General features: G+C 40.3%; 1 protein-coding gene across 8 annotated transcripts in view; it reads right to left on the minus strand.

Moving 5' to 3' along the window:
• RBMS1 (RNA binding motif single stranded interacting protein 1) overlaps window positions 1-22266 on the minus strand; it is a 209500-nt gene that overhangs the window by 68355 nt on the left and 118879 nt on the right. The gene's annotated exons all lie outside the window — the stretch shown is intronic.

The following is a 22266-nucleotide window of genomic DNA, read 5'->3' on the forward strand; positions in this document are numbered from 1 at the left end:
TTTTTTTTTAAAGATTTTATTTATTTATTTGACAGAGAGAGACACAGCGAGAGAGGGAACACAAGCAGGGGGAGTGGGAGAAGGAGAAACAGGCTTCCCGCGGAGCAGGGAGCCCGATGTGGGGCTCGATCCCAGGATCCTGGGATCATGACCAGAGCCGAAGGCAGACGCTTAACGACTGAGCCACCCAGGTGCCCCATTCCTATCCTATCCTTTGTTGGCCAAGTGCTCTGACTTGGAATTAAGAAGTTAACATTTGAATAGACATTTTCTTCTTCTTTTTTTTAACCTGAATGTTATATTTTTAAAAAGTCAACAGGAAAGCAATAAAATTGACCTATTTCTGTTATCTTAATAACTAATTACTCACATGGTCCTCACAACAGCTAGTAAAGTAAGTAAAATAGGTAACTGGTAAACAGTAACACTGGGTGGGGCAGAAGGTATTACTAAAAAGGCAACAGTTCATCCTCTACAAATTTTAAACTACGATCAAACACTTACCTTTCTGAAATACTTTCAAAGCCCTACTCAGAGGCAGAACATGGGCAAATATATATTTATACTCCTTTCCACATCTATGATGTTTTGCCTGCCTTGATGAGCATTTTATTTTTAAGATTTTATTTATTTTTAGGGGCAGCTGGGTGGCTCGGCCGTTAAGCGTCTGCCTTCAGCTCAGGTCATGATCCCGGGGTCCTGGGATCGAGCCCCGCATCGGGCTCTATGCCCAGCCAGGAACCTGCTTCTCCCTCTCCCACTCCCCCTGCTTGTGTTCCCCTCTCTCACCCTCTCTCAAATAAATAAAATCTTGAAAAAAAAAAAAGAATTTATTTATTTTGAGAGAGTGAGAGTATAGAGTGCGTGCGCGTGAGCTGGGGGAGGGGCAGAGGGAGAAGAAGAGGGAGAGAAGCAGACTCCCCCCTGAGCAGAGAGCCCAATGTGGGACTCTCATGACCCTGAGATCATGACCTGAGCCAAAATCAAGAGTCAGACCCTTAACGGAATGAGGAACCCAGGCGCCCCTTGATGAGCATTTTAATTGATGACTCTAACAATATATGGAAACACTAATGTGTTCTATGAAAATGCAAATATACGCTATTCAAAAGGAAGAGATCAGAATTTAACTTTCAAGAGGCATGGGGATGGCAAACAACTTCACAACAATGACATTTCAGTTACTTACGGAGCACTTACTATATGCTAGCACTCAGTCTAGATGCCAGACTAGAGAGGAGAGAAAGAAAAACCCAGTGTTTAATCCAGGCAGGTGTTAGGTACAGTGGGCTCCAGGGGTGTCCACTTGTTCTACTTAGCGTCATTTTGTGGCCCATCATTTAGCACAGTGCCTGACACACAGTAGATGTTCAAATAAACCAAACCTAGTATACAATGATTCCCCAGACTGGATAGGTGATGCATCCTTAATCCTTAACTTAAAATATGATGACAATAGTCATATGAATAGAAACCTCCTTCTGTTAGTGTCCATGGTTTAGGTGGCTTATGCGACAGCTAGGCTATGTCTTTATCTCTCCTAAAAATAACCTTGGGATTTTTGTATTCTACCCCTATTTTACAAAAAAGGAGACTACGTTTCAGGCAAATTTGTCCATGATTACACAGAAATTTTAGTAGAATGGCATAGAGTAGAATCCTTTTTCTTCCCACTGAAAAACCCACAATGCTAAGGTGAGTAACCTGTAGGGCATTCAGGTCCTATTGACTAGTAGACAAAAACATCAGACAGCAAGCTGCTCAGGACAGGACTATGCCAGACACTGTCACAGCAGAAATAATCAGTTTATAAAGAGCAGCTGAAAATATGGGAGAGGGAGGAAAGAGTGAGTTATCACCATTTCCAAGCAGGAAGAGTAGCCTTACGGAGAGGCTAACAGTAAGGGGGTATGGGGAAGTTCTCAACGGAGACCTGAAACTGCTCGCTCCTGAGAAAGCCTGCAGCAGAGATTAGAAAGTAACAGTCCATACAACATAATTTCCATATTAACAATGAAGAAAATGAAACTTAAATATTTAGTGCATTCCTAGGGTGGGCTTGTAACCAACATTTGTTTGTAACTGGGAGGTCCAGGGCCTGAAATTAGGTCTTCCATTTCTTTTTTTTTTTTTTTAAGATTTTATTTATTTATTTGACAGAGAGAGACACAGCGAGAGAGGGAATACAAGCAGGGGGAGCGGGAGAGGGAGAAGCAGGCTTCCTGCCGAACAGGGAGCCCGATGCGGGACTCGATCCCAGGACCTGGAATCATGACCTGAGCCGAAGGCAGACGCTTAACGACTGAGCCACCCAGGCGCCCCAGGTCTTCCATTTCTAAACCAACTCCAAATCCTACGCCTTTTCTCTTACTTATTCTTTGAGAAGACAGACCAGGTAAAGGGTATCCCTTTTAAATCCCACTACAAAATTAGGGAAATGCCCAATGGGTGGGCAGAATGGGAATAAATCAGGTTGCCAGTGTTTGTTCTGATTGGTTAGAGTCTGTTCTAATAGTTAAATATTTTGGCTGTCACTCTACAAGGGGATGGTGAGTGGTAGGAATACTCTTCCCTTATAATGCTGTGTGTAAAAGATTCAGAAGGGTGGACATCACTTTAGCATTCCAGGCTATGGCAAGCATGGTGTCATAATTAGAATCCTAAGCAGATAGTGATTGTTCAGAGTGAGGGTCTGTGATATTAACTTCACCCTGGATTTCCCAGAACCTAGCAGAGTAAGAACTCTCAATACATATTTGCTTAATTACTTGAGAAACACATTTTCTCCCAATCTGGGAAGCCTTCTCTAGTCTCCAGGGTCTCCTTGACCATGGAACATCTCCCATGCCTGTCCATTTAAAAACAACAAAAACATTTAATTAGAGCTTCAGTTCTTGACCTCTTCTGGTATGAGTCTTTACAATTCTTACCAGAGATGAGCTACAATATTATTCACCATCAGAATGTACTTTGTAACTCAGATATGCCAGCCCAGATGTGAATAAAAATATTTAAATAAAAATTTTAAATAAAATTTAAATGTAAATATTTAACTCCTGATATGACACAGTCACCAACCAATCAAAATGTGTAGCAGCCAGGGGACCTTCCCAGTGCTGAATGTGGGACCTGAGCCAACCTCCTTCCTTCAGAATAGTAACCCACTTTCCTGTTTTCCTAAATGGAGGTTCTGTTTATCAAAATTATATAAAATAAGAATCATATCATATCCTTAAAATACAGACAAATCACAGAAAATATCCAAATCTCCTTTATATCTATTTCTAAATTTAACCTAGATTGACCTGAATTACCATGTCTGACTTGAGCTTGAGCTGAGTTACCATGTCATAAACTGGCTTGAGCGTCCATTCTCTATCCTTTACTCCTAACTAAAGATATATAAACCAACACAGAAATGGGGTTTGAGTGAAACAGCCAGCAAGCAAGAGATGCTACACATTAACTCTCTGAATTATTCAAAGTAAGGCTATGACTGAGCCTTTCATTTGTTTTAAGCCATTCTTAAAAGTTAAGACTTCAAAGGCAATACAATGCAATGGAAGAACCAAAAACAGAGCTTAGTGGTCTTGTATCCAATAACAAAATGCTCTGAACATTGCAGAATTTTGAACAAAATTTCTTAAAGCTTCCAAAATAACACCACAGAGAACTTTTATTTTTCATTTGGGTTCCTTAATCTATTTAAACTACATGTAATTATTATGCAAAATTTCCTTTTTAGAAAAACAGCTAACTTTGCAACAGAATGGCTACAAAAGAAAATTCGCTGTTTGCTTTTCCAGAAGTACTATGAAAAAAGAGATCCTTTCTTATTACCAGTGGAAAAAAATAAGTGCAAAACCAATGTCAGAGAATGAGTCTTTGTACTTTAACTTAAATCATGTAAGAAATGATTATCAGAGAAAGAATGAATGACTTTTAGCTAAAAGCATAAATCACTGTTAGTATTAACACAGAGGTGGAACCATGGATGTCTTTTCCTTTCTAAGGGCCAGCAAATGCTTAAAATACTAAGCAATATTCTAGCCTCTGTAGCTATAATAACTCAAATGGTTTAGTTTCAATAAAAAAAAAAAAAGCATATTGCTCACAAGACATTTCAAACCATATAACCACCAAAGTGAACACAACCCTACAAAAACACAACATTCTTGAACAATAATTTTTCACATAATGGTCCTAACACCATGCTGTGCTTATTTAAACATCATTTTTTACCTTATTTTTAATCCCACTGGTAGTAACCGTGTAATATCCAGCGATATAAGAGACAGTCAAAGGAATGGATTTCAATGATGCAAGAAAACAAGTTAAGACTGTAGAACTGGACAATTATTTGTTGTAGAATGGTGGTAAACACAAGGCAGTAGGAAGACTAATCAGTTTCCTCACCAGAGGTCATCAAGTATGGATATAAGTAAGCAACCCTGAATACTATGGCTGAAACCAACTCAAAGGTCTGCCTGGCCACCACTTTCATCCATGGAATGTGCAATTTTGAGAGTTACAGTTTTACTGACCTCTAACACCATGTGAGATTATCACAGGAATCATAAGATTTCTAAACTGAGGAACTCTGCTGCATTTCATGGGTAATACCTCCAATCTAGCCTAGCAGCACACCAAGAGAGGCTCTGATATCCCTGATTTTCTGTTTGAATAGACTGTTTATACTTACAAAGTGCTTTCCCATGATCTCAGTCTTAATTTAGTGATTGTGCTTGAGAAAGGAGGCTAAAATAAAGGGCAACAAAGTAGACATTGTCCATTGCATGGAGAATGGTCAGGGGCAATATTTCTGAACTTTGAACATTCTAGAACAGAAGAGTGGCCTGCACAGTCATTATCTAGAATTTTATTACCTGAAACAAGTCTTTCTCACTGTGATCCAATTAAAGAATGCTACCTACTGCACTTCAAACACAAAGTGAAAGGAAATGATTAAATAAATCCACCCCAAACCAATATTGGATATGTTTTTTTTTTTTAAAGGGGGGGGAATGTATGCATTTGACACTCCAAATGGCCCTAAAGACATATTGAAAGGTATCTCATTCAAAATATCCTCTTTACCAGAGGAATGAAAAGACTTCTAGCTGATGTTTTTCATTATTTTACTTATTAAATATGACATTTATCCATCTACCTATGCATTCAGACATATGAGCAGCTGTGTGCATGTGTGTGTGTGTCCATTCATGTGTATACCTGTGCATGTATGTGCAACCTGTCCTGCTATACAAAGGACTTACGGTAGGCTATAAAAAGGCATACCCTACTGGATAAAATAAAGGTAAAAATCAATGGCAAGAAAGACAGGACAAAGGGAAAGTGAGGCAGGAAGGAAATGGCTTACTGAAAAGGTCAATTGTTTCAAGTGCCCCACTTGTCATCAGTGGCTGAGCCCGAAGAGCCTCTCTAACGACTGTCACCAGTGCTGATCCAATATAGCGAATGACCTGGAGATCAAGCACCTGACTGACAAGAAATCTATCGTAAGCAGCTCTTCAGCACGAGCACAGTTCGATGACAATCGGCCCTAATGACGACTCCGAAATGCAAGTGTTAAGTGTAACCTGAATCATGACAGAAAAATGTATTTCCTTGTAGCCTATTGCTTTGAAGATTGACAACTCATATAAAACATACTAGGTAAAACTCCAAAGTCAGAAAACTTGATACATTGACCTATTTCTTGACTAAACTGAAGACAGCCCAGTTACTGATTACTTGGAGACACAAATCCCTGACTTATTAATGTATTTTATGCAGAGATGTTAAATATCAAAAAAAAAAAAAAAAAAAGGAAGCAAGCAAAGTTCTAGGTCCCCAATAAGACAAAAAGGAACCCTATAACTCTCCCTCTCTTACACCACAGGGCTGAAAGGAATCTGCCACGGGTTTTAAATAGCCTTCATCTTACATGCCAACCCTGATGGTTATGTTGTGTAGGGAAGGATTCTGAGGCCCAGCCAGGCCTAGCAAGAAAGAATGTTCTCATCAATTTATTAGCCATTCTGACAGGGAAGAGGAAATGAGGCGGTTCGCTGCCACTTACTTGTTTATTCCTTATCTCAGTTCAATTTGCTGATGTTACCAATGACGAGCTGGAGGCTTACAGGGGTTGGTAATTTACCATTTCTTTTTAGATTTATTAATTTGTAGCCTGCCTTATTACAAAAACTATCTAGCGTGTTACAGAAATACACATAATAAGATAATAAATAAATAGATGAGAAAAACAGGGTAAGAGAGAAAAAAATGTGTATCTTGGGGGAGAATAAAGTTTGTCCCCATGGCAAATTCTAAAGCCTTCATTTTCACTACGGCCTTTTCCAGCACTGAGAAATCCATATTCACTAATGTACGAGTTGCTCATCTCTGTGTGTGTGTGTGTGTGTGTGTGTGCGCGTGTGAAATATGCACCACAGAAATAGGTCCTAAGTTTGGCTATCAAGAAAAGAATGCTTCTGCAATTAGAGATTTGTGCTCATACTCTGGCCTTTGTGCCATATAAAAAAGCATCTTATTCACTCATTTATGGATATTTGCTTATAATAAATAAGCAAAAATAAGCAAATTACACAGTATGTTAGAGGGTAGTATTATGACAATTAAATAACACAGGGAAAAAAAGGGGATTGAAATTAAGAATGTCAAGGTCATGTGGAGACAGATTACAGTTTTTAAAAAGGTAGCCAAGGTGACATCTGAGCAAAATCTTGAAGGAGGTGAGGGACTGAGTCAGGAGGACTGAGGAGGAGCAGTGCAGAGAGGGGAAGAAAAAGCAATGCAGAGCTGGAAGGCAAAGCGGGCCTGGTGGGCTGGAGAGATACCCAGGAGTCCTCCACGGCTGGAGTGAAGAAGAAGAGAGTAAGGGGAGAAAAGGTCAGAAAAATAAGGGGGAGCAGCCGCAGATAATACAGGGTCTTGCAGCCGTCGCAAAACTTGTGAATGAGATGTAAAGTAAAAAAAAAGCCATTTGGGGTCAATAAGCTCGGGCACATGAGTTCACGTGTCTTTACCTGTACATTTTGTGCAGATGGGGGCAGCAGCAGCAGGGTATACAGATTTTGGGCACACACTCAAAGATGTTTATCTTTATGGCTCATATTGGTCCACGACATGAAAAGACAGGCTCAGATTGTGACACATGCTGGCAACTGTGTCCGTGGGACAGCAACACTCCTAAGATCGTGCTGCTGTGGAGGTTCAGAAGTTAACAGCAATACGAGGGGAGAATGAGGGTTACCTAATTTGCTGCTGTCTGAGATCATTTATAAAGTATCACCTCTTCATTTCTCTTCAATGTGGTATTAAAATTCTTCCTCCTGGACATTTGTGAGTGTTGGACCCACAGAGGGAACGTTGGTCTAACTGTATTACTGTCTGCGCAAGCTCAGGAAAGGCTGGTACTGTTAGAGCAGACAGCCAAACGGAAAGGAAAGCAGAGGATAGAAGGAGAGGAAACACACAGCAACTCTATTATGGTGACCTACTTCCAGAAGAAGAATGTTCCTTCAAGCTCAAATCTGGAAACTTATCAGTAACTTATAGTAGATAGAGAATAAAACAGATGCATAGCCCACAGGAGGTTTAGAAGCTAGAACCAAATATTTTAAACTGTGATTTATAAAGCCACCAAAAAGCAAGTGAAATAAACTCCTACAGCTAAAACACAAATCCAGACAACTTACTGTTTCCAGTCTTCAAACATTAAAAAGAGGGACAATGAATTCAAGGCAACCGATTCAAGTGAATTCCAAGTGAGAATGGGTATAAGGAAAGCACATTAAAAAAATAATAATAAACAACTTCCTTTTACAAAAGACGTCAATCAAGCTAAGAGTTGCTGGAAATCATGATTCTGCATATTTGCTGATTTTCACATTTAATGACAGTTGAGGAACAGTTGTGCATTCACTTGTGTCTTTATAGGGGCATGAAGAGAAGGGAGATTTTCCATTACAATGGAAATGCCATTTTAAAATACCAGCAACCTCCAGTGAGCCACTCTGACAAGAATGACTGCTGTATAAACTGACAAAAGAAGACCAAGCAACGTTCCACATGCTGGGATTTTAAAAGGGATAGTCGAAGACAGAGCATGAGAAACATTTATTTCTGCCTCTTTCCAAAAAAGTTTGAGACTGCTGGCAAAAAATATATGCAACACCCCAAGACAGAAATGGATATGGAGAGTTCAAGGTGAAGGGAAAATAAACCCAGGAGTAGAGTGTTACACAGAGAGGCGAATTAGAAAGTGAGCTCCTGCCGTAGAAGTACCGCGCGCTAACCGATTGCGCCACTGGAGCTCCGCTTGAAAGTGAGCTCCTGCCAACTGCCAACAGGGGATGCAAACTTGGCTCACAGCTTCCTAGTCGTCAAAATTAAGAAGGAAATTATGAAACTGAATGCTCAGTAGAATAAAAGCAACCCCAGAGCTTAGAAGTTCATTTGTCCCAGCTTGAAGGCCAGAGGGAACTTCCTCCTGAGGGTCTCCCTAAGGGCCACCCCCTAGGTGCAATATGTCAGATGACACCTGGGGCCCAAGATTCCCCAGTGCCCAGGGAGAAATTCTACAGGGCAAACAGCTATGTGGTTCCTGTACTCCACTCCTTGATGACTTTGCTGCATCCAGGGATAAAATCCACACTCCCCAGGACAGTGGTTATCAAGTTAGGCTCTTGAAGAGATGCTTTAGGGGCGCCTGGGTGGCTCAGTTGGTTAAGCGACTGCCTTCGGCTCAGGTCATGATCCCGGAGTCCCGGGATCGAGTCCCGCATCGGGCTCCCTGCTCAGCGGGGAGTCTGCTTCTCCCTCTGACCCTCCCCCCTCTCATGCTCTCTCTATCTCATTCTCTCTCTCAAATAAATAAATAAATAAAATCTTAAAAAAAAAAAAAGAGAGATGCTTTAGGAGTTCCACCATTTTCCGTTTGAATTTTATTTCTTAGCCTTGAAATAAAATACCAACAGGAAACGCAAGCAAACCTGTGGCACAACATTAACACCCTGACAACCTTCCTATTAAGTCACTTCAAATGCCTACGCTGAGCAAATGTGTCTCCTGCCATCTCTCTGTGTACATTTCAACTTCTTAAAAATGAGTCACCTATTAGGAAAGTTATAATTCTGCGTTGGCATTCTGGAGATTCAAGTTTGCGCATGCCCATTCATATAAAATTGTACAAACAACCTACACACGCATCACGCTCAAACAAATGACAAACCAAGAGCAGGTACAACGGGTTGGCGTCCACCCTCAACCATGATCTTACAGCCAGTCGTACAATAATAAGCTGCCTACCATGTTGACTCATGATAAAATGACTTCATTAAGACTGGCACTGACTGTAAGGTTGAGGTGCTCCTGCTTAGACTTTTGTATCTACCATGAGGCATCTGAATAGCTGTATTATTAGGGATTCAATGTCAAAATAAAACATCTCTGGTTCTCCCTAGCTTCTGGATCAGATTAATTCGAGAAGGTATTAAGAAGACAAAATATACTGTTAAAAAACTGTTAGTTTGCAACTACTTAGGGATATAAATAAGCATTTCCCCAAATGCTGTACAACTAAAATGGAGAAATAAATGAGATACGTTAAGTTGTTGATGCTGCTCTGCAACTGTCATCCAGAAATCCCGATCTCAAATTTCTGAGCTCATCAAAACTGTCTCACTGTTCTCCCTGGTCTTTTTATTTTTTTTTAAGATTTATTTATTTATTTGAGAGAGAGAGAGAACATGCGCGGGGGGGGAGGGGTAGAAGGAGAGAGAGAGAGTCCTAAGCAGACTCCATGCTGAGCGCAGAGCCCGACGCAGGACTCGATCCTAGGACCCTAAGATCATGACCTGAGCTGAAACCAAGAGCCAGCTGCTTAACAGACTGTGCCACTCAGGTGCCCTCTCCCTGGTCATTTTTAAAATGTTGTAACTTGGGCGCTTGGATGGCTTAGTCATTAAGCGTCTTCCTTCGGCTCAGCTTGTGATCCCGGGGTCCTGGGATCGAGCCCCGCATCGGGCTCCCTGCTCAGTGGGGAGTCTGTTTCTCCCTCTCCCACTCCCCCTGCTTGTGTTCCCTCTCTCACTGTCTCTCTCTCTGTCAAATAAATAAAAAATCTTTAAAAAAATGTTGTAACTTTGTATTTATAAAATATATACTAAAAAAACCCCACATTAGTCTGAAACATTTTTACTGTTAAAGATTCCATTAAAGATTTCATTTCACTAAGGGCTTTCCTACTAAAACAATGCCTACACTCTCCTTGCTGGGTAGTTCTGTTACAGATGTGGCTATATTGACCCACCAACCCCTGGAGACTGGGTGGGACCTATCATTCCAACACTGAGCAGCCTCACCAATTGATGATATACGAATCTAAACTAATACTAATCTCATTGAATACAAACATTACCCTCTTCTGTGTGTGCCATGACAAGGTTGGGAAGCTCGGTGATAAAAAAAAGAGCTACAAATCCTTCAGGCCATTCTTCATAAACCTAATTTCTTCCAACAGCTTTTGACCAGAGGTGGCAGTGGAGAGGTTAAAGTTCTTTGGCAGGAAACTGAAGTACAGATACTTCCTACTCATGAGTAAGGAAGGGCAGAGTTGAGGGTAGAGTCTATATTCACTGTGAAAAGAGGCAAATCAGGGTGGGGAAGGGGGTGTTGCAGGAGACAATGGGATTTATTCTTAGGACTGCCACCTCCTAATTCTGACTCAAAGAAGGTCATTTAATCTTCTCTGAGCCTTCTCCGAGTTTCGTCAATTTTAATACGAAGGGACTAAATCAGAAGCTCTTAACTGGGACTGAACATCAGAAACTACTGGGAGGCTTAAAAAACACATAATGATCACGGTAACGTTAATACATGCCAGGAAACGCTCTGAGCACTCCACAGGCATTAGCCCATTTAGTCCCCCCAAGAACCCTGTCTTGTAGGTACTCTTAGTACCCTGATTTTATAGGTTTTATAGGTGAGGAAGCTACGGCACAGAGAGATTGAGAAATTTGCCTAAGGAAGTGGCAGAGCCAGGTGGAAGGCTCCAGAGCCTGTGTTCTTTAGTACAACTGTATGTTCACTCTGCCACTCTCGGTATCTCTCTCTCCAAACCTTCCGACTCAGAATCTACTGAAGGGCCCGGACGGCCGTGCAATTTTTAATTCTAGTAAGCATTTCTTGTTAACTGCCCTTTGACTAGAAGAGGTGTAAAGTTCTGTGATTCAGTCTGGAGATGAAAAAAAAAATGCAATAAACTTTTTAATTAAGTAAATGCTCAAATTCTTTTGTCTGAATAATCTGAGTCAAAATTAAATAGCTTTTTAACAGCTAACTGCATGGTACCAAACAAACAAAAAAAAGATAATAAATAAAGGGATAGTAGGAAAAATTGAAGAAACAACATGTTATCTAGCCAGCTAAGTAAAACAACTACACAGGGCCATTTAAGTAGATTAAGTATTGGAGCAAAAGCTATGCCTATGAAAGGGCAATAACAATAATATTTTCATAATTCATGGCTTACATTTAAGGGTGACATGAAACATTTTGGAAAAAACCCTGGAAAGGATCCGTACTCCTGTCCAAATGGGCTAGCAGCCTAATTTGTTTCTAGGATCACAAATGACTGCGTCTTTGTTTCATCGTTAAAGATAAAGTCCTGATGCTATTAGAAACTGGCCTTCGCAAAGTCAGAAATCTTAAACTACGCATGTAAGGGTGGATCTTCAAAAAAAGGCTGGTTTTTCATAAAGTTCCCTCCCTGACATTTGACACTTAACAGAGGCAGGAAAAAGCCATGGCACACAGAGAAAATAAAGAAGACAAGTGACCCTGGCCCCAGGGGCAATTTAGACAAGCTTAAACCTGGGATAGCCAGGTCAACGAGTGCACAGCCAGGAGAAAGAGCCCATGCTCCCGGGTAGAGCCACGAACTTGGTCAGGTTTGTTTGTGTTATGAGTGTACTTCCTCACTAATTCTAGATACCCCATTTAGGGAAACTCAGCCTCTTCTCCTCCCACTCAGTCCCACATCTCTCTTACAAAATCTCTTCTCAAAAGCTCCCATATGAAACCACATGATCCTATCAAGGGAGCTGCAAAGCACTTTATCAAACAGAAAGCAGCCTTTTAAAAAGTTTTAAGTCCCAAATACTGAACTATAAAAATTTTAAAAAATAATTACATGTTGGAGGAATATATAGATCTTATTATTATTGACCATGAGGACTGTATTGACTGCAAGTTTCTAATATACACGATTCCACTGGTGAATAAACATGTTTAATCACCAGTCTCTCTTCTACACCGAAGATTCACTAGCCTGGAATTGATGCACTATTTCCATTTAATAACCACACCAAAAGAACACAAACTCATAAAGCAAACAAGCACTCAATTTGAAAAGTTTCCTGAGAATGGATGAGAATTTCCAGGCAAGAATAAAAATAAGTAAGCTCTTCCTCCTGATCCCCTTATCTGTAATGTTACCAAACTCCTAGTTTCCTAGACTCAAAATCTTACACTCATCTTTGAATCATCTTCCTCCTTGGACCCACTCCCTTCTTCACATTCCATCAAGGGCAAATCCTGAAGCAGTATATATCATTTACCTTTCCAGGGAACTACAAGCCCTCCTCTGGCATTCAAATCAGCCCCAGGGTATGGTCATAGTGAAGACAGGGCAGGCGGCCAGGCTAGTCCTGGCTTTACAACTGAGCTGAAGTAGCTGCTCACCCCACCCTGAAGACTTATTCAAATGCCAAGCTTTTCCTGATGAACCCCAATCACATGCAATCACTGCCTATTTTGTAATTTCTGTAGCACCTTCTTATCTCTCCCATGACACATCACATTCTGGCCTATATGACGTATGAAGTTTATTTTCTATGTAAGACAAGAACCTCTTTGAGGGCCGGAAACGTGTCTGGGGCAATAGCTAGCAAAATCAAAGGCATGGTACTTAATAAAGAATGGAATTCCCCCACTCACTTCTGTTTAACTTCTCCTCAAAAGTGGCTTGGTCTTATGTTTTAATGAGGTTTATACTTAGAGCAAACTATAATGCTATGTTGAGCCCGTTCTTTTCTAAAGCAATGTTGCTTGATTTTGTAAGACAGTGTGTGATCCCTAAAAGAATGTTTCTTTCTGTGTATGCACTAACCCCAGGCACCAAGCAGATGACACATTAGGTCCCCTCTCTGTGCTGTGTGATCTCAGGGAGCTGCATGTGCCTCAGCTAACCAGGAGATGAGTTTTGCATAGCCAGCTATGTGAGAACAGATTACTCTCCTAGATGTCAAGAAAAACGAGGTCCTCCTCTATCCTCCTGCTTTTACTTTGAACTTTGATCCTGTTGGCTATTCAAGTGGACTTAAGGAAAGCTCATTTGTCTAACAGAATCTTATCATGACTATCACAGCTGTGTGTCTCTTCTAGGGTTCTGGAGAAATGAGTCTTCTTGTATCTTGTGGTAAACAGAGGAGCATGGACGCTGGCGAAGGGAGGATGGAGGTGGTGAGCTGGCATCCAGAGTGTATCTGGGAGGGAGAACACACAGGGGTTCAGAGGATGGTCTCTGGAGTCAGACGGCTCAAGCGCAAGTCCCGGCTCCACCATTACCAGCTATATTTTCCTGAGTTATTAGAGAAAGAACCCTCTCTCAACTTCACCTTTAAAATAAGGATAATACTGCTGCTCAGCAAGTTGTTCTTAGAATTAAATAATAAAACTACTTGGCAGAGATACTGGCACATGGTAAGCATCTGACAAAGATTAGCTGTTGGCGTTATACTGGTGTTTACACATTATACAGGTTTTCTTATTTTTTTTCTCACATACATTTATTATGAAATGAAGATGAGGAAAGGTGAAGAAAGAGGCTGCAAATTTCTAAGGTTCGTGGTAACCCAATAAAGAAATTCTACGTCTAACCAAGCACAAAGGCCAAATCAAGATTTTAAAGGCTTTTATTCCCCATGACACTCCCTTCACTTTCATATAATGGTTAAACAGCCCCAGCCTACTGCTACGGAAATCTAAGGTTCCTATAAAGGAAAATGGAATGAACATAAAGTAAATTCCATCTGCCCAAAGAGAAAAAGCGTGGTTGCTCTTTTAAAAATTTTACTGGCTACGGTCATTATCTTCAGTGCTGGCTTCCCCATTAGATTCTGTTAAGGCTAAGATTGGCATTGGTGTGCCAAGAGCTCATGCAGTATTTCGGCAAGACCGGAGAATGGCTCTTAATCATGTGCAGGAATAACAAAAAGGAATCCTAAAGAAAAATGTCAACTGACAATAAGGAGGATTGGTTAAATCTCTAAATATGCATGCTTACCAGCCAATATTACACTGAGGATAAATTAGAAAACAGACATCACTGAGATTTTCTGCCCAAATATCAAATATTGGCAATAATTAATATCTGCAGCTTCAGGTACTCATGACAAGGACACTGGAAGTCTCTTACCTATAATTAGTTTTAATTTGGCTGCAGCATATATTTAAATCATGGAGGGATTAGGCAGAGGGAAGTGAGTCATGTAGCCCATCACCCACAGTCCATATTTCAAGGAGGTTTTTGTTCTAATTGTGTAGCGGTAACTCTCAAGAAGGGATTAAATACTGTGTTAATCTTTGAAAATTGTCCACCACTTAATAAAAAACAACTGGTAGTTCTAATGGTCAAAGTGAAGGAAGAGCTGAGAGAGATCTAAGAAAGAGATGGCTCTCTACTGGAAAATAGGTATTTGTGTGGATTTTTTTTTTTTTTTTTTTGATGCTGAAATTACTTTTGTGAAATTCTGGGATTTCCAAAAGTCTTTAGACTGTATCTTGGCATGTCAAAGATCTACTGTACAGGCCAGAATTCTTTCTTACCATGAAGGGAAATGAAACAATTAACATGAACAAGAAAATGGTTCTTTATGGCACAGTCAAGAGATGAAGGAATAAGGAAAAGATGCAGTTAAATGCACTGTTGGTCTTAAACTCTCAAATCTCTTTTGACTTCTGTCTTTAGGAAAAAAACACAAAAATCACAAATATGAAATCAGGCTTAGTCTCCAATATATCATGTTTTGTTCTTTGAGTACAGAATCTTACTGGAATATTGTCCATTAAGAGAGACTTAAGTTACAATTAGTAATGCAACATTTGGACTCAGTAGATTGGGATGCCTTTTTAAAAGGATGAGACAAGGTCTGAAAACTTCACATCTTAGACCACACTTTTCACCAAAATGCCCAAGTTCTTCAGTCTAAACCCTCACTGAGTTATTTTTTATGTGGCATCCTACTACAATGGCAATAACAGAGAAAGCCAAGTCCCAGAAACTATAGGTTATTAATATTTTAAGAATCTTCTCGATCAAGAAAGAACCCCTCAGAGACTAAAAATCAGCTGCTTTATAGAACAAAAACATTTAAAACTTTATCAAAAGAAATCCTGTTATTCATAATATAAATAAAATCTGTACATGGGCAAAAAGCTATATAATAGCAATAAAAACAAAAGTGGCATGCATTTTCCATGATTAACTGTAGAAAACTCATCATAATTCAATTTCACTATTTGGGAAGATTTTTTTTTTAAAGTATGTCAGTCAATAAAGAGAAGTCTGTTTTTTTTTTTTTAAAGACACTTAATGAGAGAACAATATCTTTCTACTACTCCGTATTTCTGTTGACTTCTTTCTCTTTCACTTTCAAAGGAATCTGAGAAATAAAAATTTGCTAGATACAGTTTTCAGTAGTCTTAAAAAATACAATTTAAAAAAACCTAAAAATTCAGATGGGTTTGGAATACAATACAGCTCAACATGTCCACATCTCAGTTATCTGAGATAGTCAATAACAAAGGAAAAATGGTCTGTCGGTCTTTCATTGTTTGGTGTGTGTGAGTTAAATAAAACACAATCACCATCACCATCACCGTCATCTCTAAGACACTACTTCAACTTGCTTGGAAGGCAATACTTAAAGGGTAAATTATACCTTAAAGAGAGATCACCTCCTTGTATCAGCTTCTAATTTAACCCTACATCAAGAGCTTCGGGTCTGTAAGACTCACACTCCTGATTTTGGAATGATGCCTCATGTAGGCAATAAAACCTTTGGTCTGTGTCTTTCATGTCTGTATAGCTATCTGAATACTCCGGTACAGAATCCATGTGGAGTGTGTGTGTGTGTGTGTGTGTTTCTTCTCTAAAAAAAAAATGCAGTAACTCGGGGTATGTTTAGGCTTCTTGGGCTGAGTCATCTGGAAATAGCTGAATGACCTTGGATCACCTGGCTCTACAATCTCTCTTCAATGGGGAAGTGAGAACCAGCTCTCTTTTGGGTGGAATGATTTTTCCTACTTCATCATAGGATCACTGCTTTGAACTTTTATCCTTCTCATGTCGTGTAACTTCTGTAAATTGCAGAAGATTTCATATTTATCTGGGGTTTCAGGATATTAGATCTAGCAGGCCCACTGTTCGTTTCAGAGTAAACACTGAAGGTAACTTCATAATTGGGTAAATGTTAATATTCATCTTACTAGAATGCCTTCACTTTTCATTTTTACCCTGAAAGTAGTCTAATCATTTTAGATTACAGGGATGATCATTTTATTTCATTTGTAGAGGAAAAACAACTTTTAAGATTTTATTTTTCTATTATTATTATTTGAGAGAGAGAATGAGAGAACACAAGACGGGGGAGGGTCAGAGGGAGAAGCAGACTCCCCGCTGAGTGGAGAGCCCGATGCAGGACTCGATCCAGGGACTCCGGGATCATGACCTGAGCCAGAGGCAGTCACTTAATCGACTGAGCCACCCAGGTGCCTGAGGAAAAACAACTTTTAGCAAATAGATTTCTAAAAGAAATTTTAGAGTTACAGAGATAAACAAAGATATATAGAGAAAGAATATAATCATTTCAAGTTGTCCATTTTCCTGATAGTTGCCCTATTTTTTTTCCTGTGCTTTCTCTCTCAGCTAATGCAACTCAAGTTTTCCCTTTATTTAAAACTAAAACTTTATAGCCATTTTTAATCATGCTCAAGTCCCGATGTTCCCATCCCCAAGACACCCGCATGCAGTCCCAGCACCTTCTCCTCTTCCTACTTCCTACCACTACCCTGGACCAGCGCTGCATCATCTCTCACCTGTGAGAGTCTCCTTCTCCAAGCCAACATTCCTACTTTGGGTAGAATCATCATTCTGAGAGAGGAAGAAAAAAAAAATTGGATTATGCTTCTCTTCCACTATAAGCACTAACTCCTCCTCTGCAACTGAAGAAAAAACTCCAAATTTTTTAGTTTATTATGCAAGGTGCTAACACTATGCCCCCAACCTGTACCTCCAGCCCCATTTTCCTCTATACCCACACTCTTCACTCTGGTCCCTAGAAGCCTTGCTAACTATTAACTGCTGAATGACAGCTATCCACCAAGAATTGTTCGTTATGCTTTAACACCCAAGCACTGTCCCACCGCTTGGGCTCTTTCTGAAACCTGGAGAACACTATTATTTTCACTCTGCGAGAAACTGTCCCTGTCCTTCAAAGTCGAGATGCCCTCTCCTACTGAAAGCGACCCAAAGATTGGCGTCAAGGTTAACAAGGTCTTCCTCTGACTTCTCACAGAACACTGCACTGATTAAAACATTTACTTCATTCTGTCTTCATTAGGGTTGGTTGTTTTATGTCTACCTCTGTTGACCATCTTATTTCTCTGTTTCGCCTTTTTTTAAGAGTTGTATTATATTCAAAAGAATAAGGCAGACTTATAGAAAATAGAAAACAAAGGACAGGAAATGAAATGTACTGGGTATTACAACTAGGGAAATGGATGACATTCAAAAAACATTTCCTTTTAATTAGTAACAGGCTATAATATTGTAAGCTAAATTTAATTTCACATTTGCACTGAAATCGTGTTTTACTGCACTTTGAAATGAATTAGGTATCTATTGAATGAAAGGACAAAAAATGGTTGACCAAGATTGGTTTGGGAATGAGAGAAAGGATATAGAAGGTAAGAGGAGTGGAAATACCTCCTTTTGTTTTAATATCAATAGACTCTCTCTCCTTCAAAATAAGTTGTTGATACACTGAGTTATCTAGACTTTTTCATGAGATGTCAATACCATGGTAACCCCTAAGCTACCTCGCCAAAGCCAACAGACACACACATCTCTCCCACTGCAAACCAGGAAGAACGATGAACCAAACCCCTTGCATACAAATACTGTTTTTAATCTTCAAAAAGGATAGTTTAGACACAATGGAAAATTTTACATGCTATAGTCATTATTATGACAAGAAATAAATCACGAAGCTGAAACCAGTCTTTTCCGAGTGCAAAAAAAAAAAAAAAGCCTCAAGAAGAAGGGGGGCAGCTATGCAGCTGTGTTAACATAACCCACTTCCCTGGCTTTCCCAGCTTTCAGAATCAGAATCAGGTATCCGCCCCCCAACCCTTAGTTTTAAATGTAGGATTACATATAATTTAAGTTTATTGTAGTAGTTAGGGTTTTGAGGAGCAAAGACACAGGCACAAGGGAGACTAATACTTGTTCATTGACGACTGTGTTCTAGGCAGCAGACCAGCTCCATTCCTCAAATAACTTGATTTAATCCTAATCACAACTTGATGATTTAAACCTTATTTGACCCATTTTACAGGCTCCTGAGAATTAGGTACTTGCCCTCCACTGTGGTTGGTAACTCTAGGGTACCCAGACATTGGCCATGCTGACCACCATGATCTTATAAAGCGTGAGAAATCTATGAAGATGATGCACTGGGGCGCCTGGCCAGTTCAGTCGGTAAAGCATGCGACTCTTGATCTCTGGGTCATGAGTTCGAGTCCTACATTGGGTGTAGAGTTTACTTAAATAAATAAAGTCTTAAAACAAAAAAGACGATGCACTGTCAGCATTATATACTGTCACAGGCCCGCTGCTGAACAGTGGAAGAAGCACTTGGAGAACAGAAATGTATGAAAAGAAGATGCTGACTGTGAGATGGTGGCACAGAAAAGGAAATTAGGAGAATTCAGTGTGGTCCAAGCATGGAGGAGGCAGAATGAGCTTGGCCTTGGCCTTGAAGAATCAAGAAAGGAAAATGGGGAGGCACCTGACGTGAGGCAGGAGCAAATCATTCTCCCTTGTCACAACGCAGGGAGGGACGGAGAAAACATTCAATTCTTCTGGCAGCAAGCAGGAAGAAGAAAAGCCACAGAATCTCCAGGACGTGGGGACCAAGAGGGTAACGGGAAAGAGTCAACCACCGCTCCAGAGCTTTAAGGTGAGGAGAGTTAAATTTAGAAATGCCATCGTCTGGAGAGGAAGGAGACAGTGTTGAATTTGAAGTGACAACAGGAGAGTGGAAAATGTGTAGAAAATGGGGTGCAGTGGAGAAGAGCCCTACAGGAAAGTGAGGCTATAGAAGAATAAGCTAAGAACTGAAATCCAAAGAGCGAAGAGTTGAGAAGAAGTGGGTAAGAGTAGGAAAGAGCCAGAGAAAAGAGCGCTGTATGTCCTGCCTCTGAATAACACATGTCAGAAACACTATCATCAGAGTTAAGTATCAAATAAAATAAGACAGAGAGAAGATGCCAGTGCAGTTTCAAGTGAGAACTTGAAGGCAAAAGAGCAAGGGCTAAGGTGGCAAAGAAAGTCGAAACAACAAGAGCCCTCGGCTGATCTGCCTAGAAAATTCGCCTGAGAAGTTTGCATGAGAGAAATAAAGTGGTACCAAAGTCAAGCGAAGTATCTGGCTCAATTTTAGAGAAGGGGAGAGAATTAAGACTGTCTGAAGTCCTGGGGTAACAGATTAATCCTTCCTGTTACCCAGATCATTCCATTCCCTAAACTTGCTGGTTAACTGTGCTGATGTACTTCCTGAGTAGAAAACTTTTCAGAAACAGAAGCAAAGTTGCAGCAGCCTACAATAGTCATGAGGCTCCAGGCTGATTTCCTGCACACCCACCACAATTCAGAAGTTACCTAGAGCTGGTCCACTTCTCTCATTAAATCCTCCTGGAGAATGTATCTACTTTCAACCCCTATCAGCTTACCACTATGGCCACTGCCACATCTTCGCCTGGTTCTTGACCAGCCTCCTTCGGCAGCCAGGAACGCAACTGGTTCCCTCCAGTCGGAGCCCTGCCCCGCGACCTTAACCACGGTGATCTGAACTTACAGGGTCAAGAGTCTCTCTCTCTGACTTGCAGTGAGGCTGCTTTCTCACTCATTGCCACTTCTTCTAACATATTACGTGAATATTCTACTCCAAACATAGCTTTTTTAAAAATATTTTTTTCTTTCCTCTCCAGTTTCCACAACCCTTATAGCATTCTTGCCTTAGACTCATGCATTGTTTGTATGGAACTAGGTCACTACTACAAACATTCTTAGGTATCTTTTCCTATCTTCCTTTTGGAGAGCCCTCTGAAATAACCAAGCCCCCCGGGGTGGGGCGGGGACCCAAGGTTATTTGTTTCAATTGCTGCCCCTCCTGCCATTCATCCCATCGGGTCGATTTGAAATTATACTGCTAAATTTGTAATTCTAAAACATTTTTTTTTCTTTTTTAGACTTCTGAGTTTACACCTATCTTTTCTGAGAAGTTTTGATACCGACTTTTCTAAAAAATCTCTAATTATGTCCACTGGGTTTTTTAGGCTGTAAGGATGAGTCACTTTTCCCATAGGATGAGTCACATCCATGTCACCAACTAGTAGCCTTTATTGGAAACAATTAAGTCCAGAACAGGAATGCCCTTTTTTTCTCCCCCTCTCTCTACATTCTAAGACACAAAATTGTCAGCAAGTCAAAACTGGTACTTATTAGAGGCTCTGTGGTAAATGGAATGAAGCTTTCAGCTGATACGGCTGCGTGTCCTGCCTCTGCATAACACAGATCAGGAACACTATCTTCGGAGTTATATATCAAACCTGGGGTTTTGCTGATACTAGGAAAGAGTGACACTGCCAAACGCTTATCACTGCTATTGGTAACAGCAAAGAGAATGAAACACATTAAGATAATCCACACACAATAAAGAGACCAGAGAACAAAAAAGGGGTGAATTTTCTAGGAAAAGTGATAAAATGCTCTCCTACTGCATTTGGAGTATGATTTGACTCAATAAAAAAAAAAAAAATTACTGGTTTAATTTTTCGAGTACACATTTACTATACATAGAACATGGCATTATTCTATTATTTTATGGTTACTGAGTGCCGTCTCCTTGATGTTAAAACTCACCTTACATGATTCAAAACTAGCTGAGGAACTATTTGTTTTTTGAAATCCTCTCTCCTTTTTCTTATACCTCAAGAACTTGAGGGTTAGCTTCATTCTTTCGTTTCGTACAGTTATATTTTTAGCTTCTTAGACTTCACGGCGCTCTATCTACCTGTAATTATGCTGCAAAAGCCTAAGACGCCGGTCAAGACCAGCAGCAGACAAGACAGCAGAAGGCCTATCTGTGGTCTTGAACAGCTGCAAGAGGGCAGGGCGCAGCTGGCCAAGTTCCCTCTGCCTCTGGCCTTGCATGACAAACCCGGAGAGTTAGACTTGCTCTCGTCGCAGTCCCTAGCACCAGACCGCCCTGAAAGCAAAGGGCTGCGGGCAAAGTCTAAGAGGGCTGGTCTAAAGGGGAGCCCAGGAAAGGCACAGGGAGGGTGCTAAGAGTGGTGGCCTTAGGAGAACTCTCCAGACCCTGAAGAATACCACCCACCATCCCACCCTTCTCTCTAAAAACAAAACAAAGCAAAACCACCACCACCTCCTTATGGAAGGCCAGATGTTACTTTTAGTTCCAGTTTGGAAATACTGCCCGAGCTCTGAAACATTCTTTTTCTTAAAATAATAAGTAATGAATCTGTATTTTTACCCACGACAGCAGAAATGAGATGCCATTAATCAGATGTTGAGAAATGGGAATATTTTTCAGGGACTAGGAAACATTCTTGAGTGGACATTTTCTTCCACAGTTATGTAAAACTCCTTTTTTTTTGTAAGGGGCCATTACTGTCTTTGGATACATAAAAGATGTTGTTATATGTAGGGGCTTTTATAGCTCAGAGTGATTAGTCTTCACACAACGATCCCTGCACTGTACAGTGCTTTTGGCTCCTTGATTTAAATTAGTGCTTTCTTACTTAGTGAGTTAACATCATTTGCAAAGTAACGTATTTATATTCTGTTCTTCAACAACATTAGCATATAATACATAT

Source organism: Mirounga angustirostris, unplaced genomic scaffold (genome assembly GCF_029215605.1).
Source record: "Mirounga angustirostris isolate CCGP_5_RB_7025 unplaced genomic scaffold, mMirAng1.0.hap1 SCAF_3, whole genome shotgun sequence".
NCBI classification, from domain to species: Eukaryota; Metazoa; Chordata; class Mammalia; order Carnivora; family Phocidae; genus Mirounga; species Mirounga angustirostris.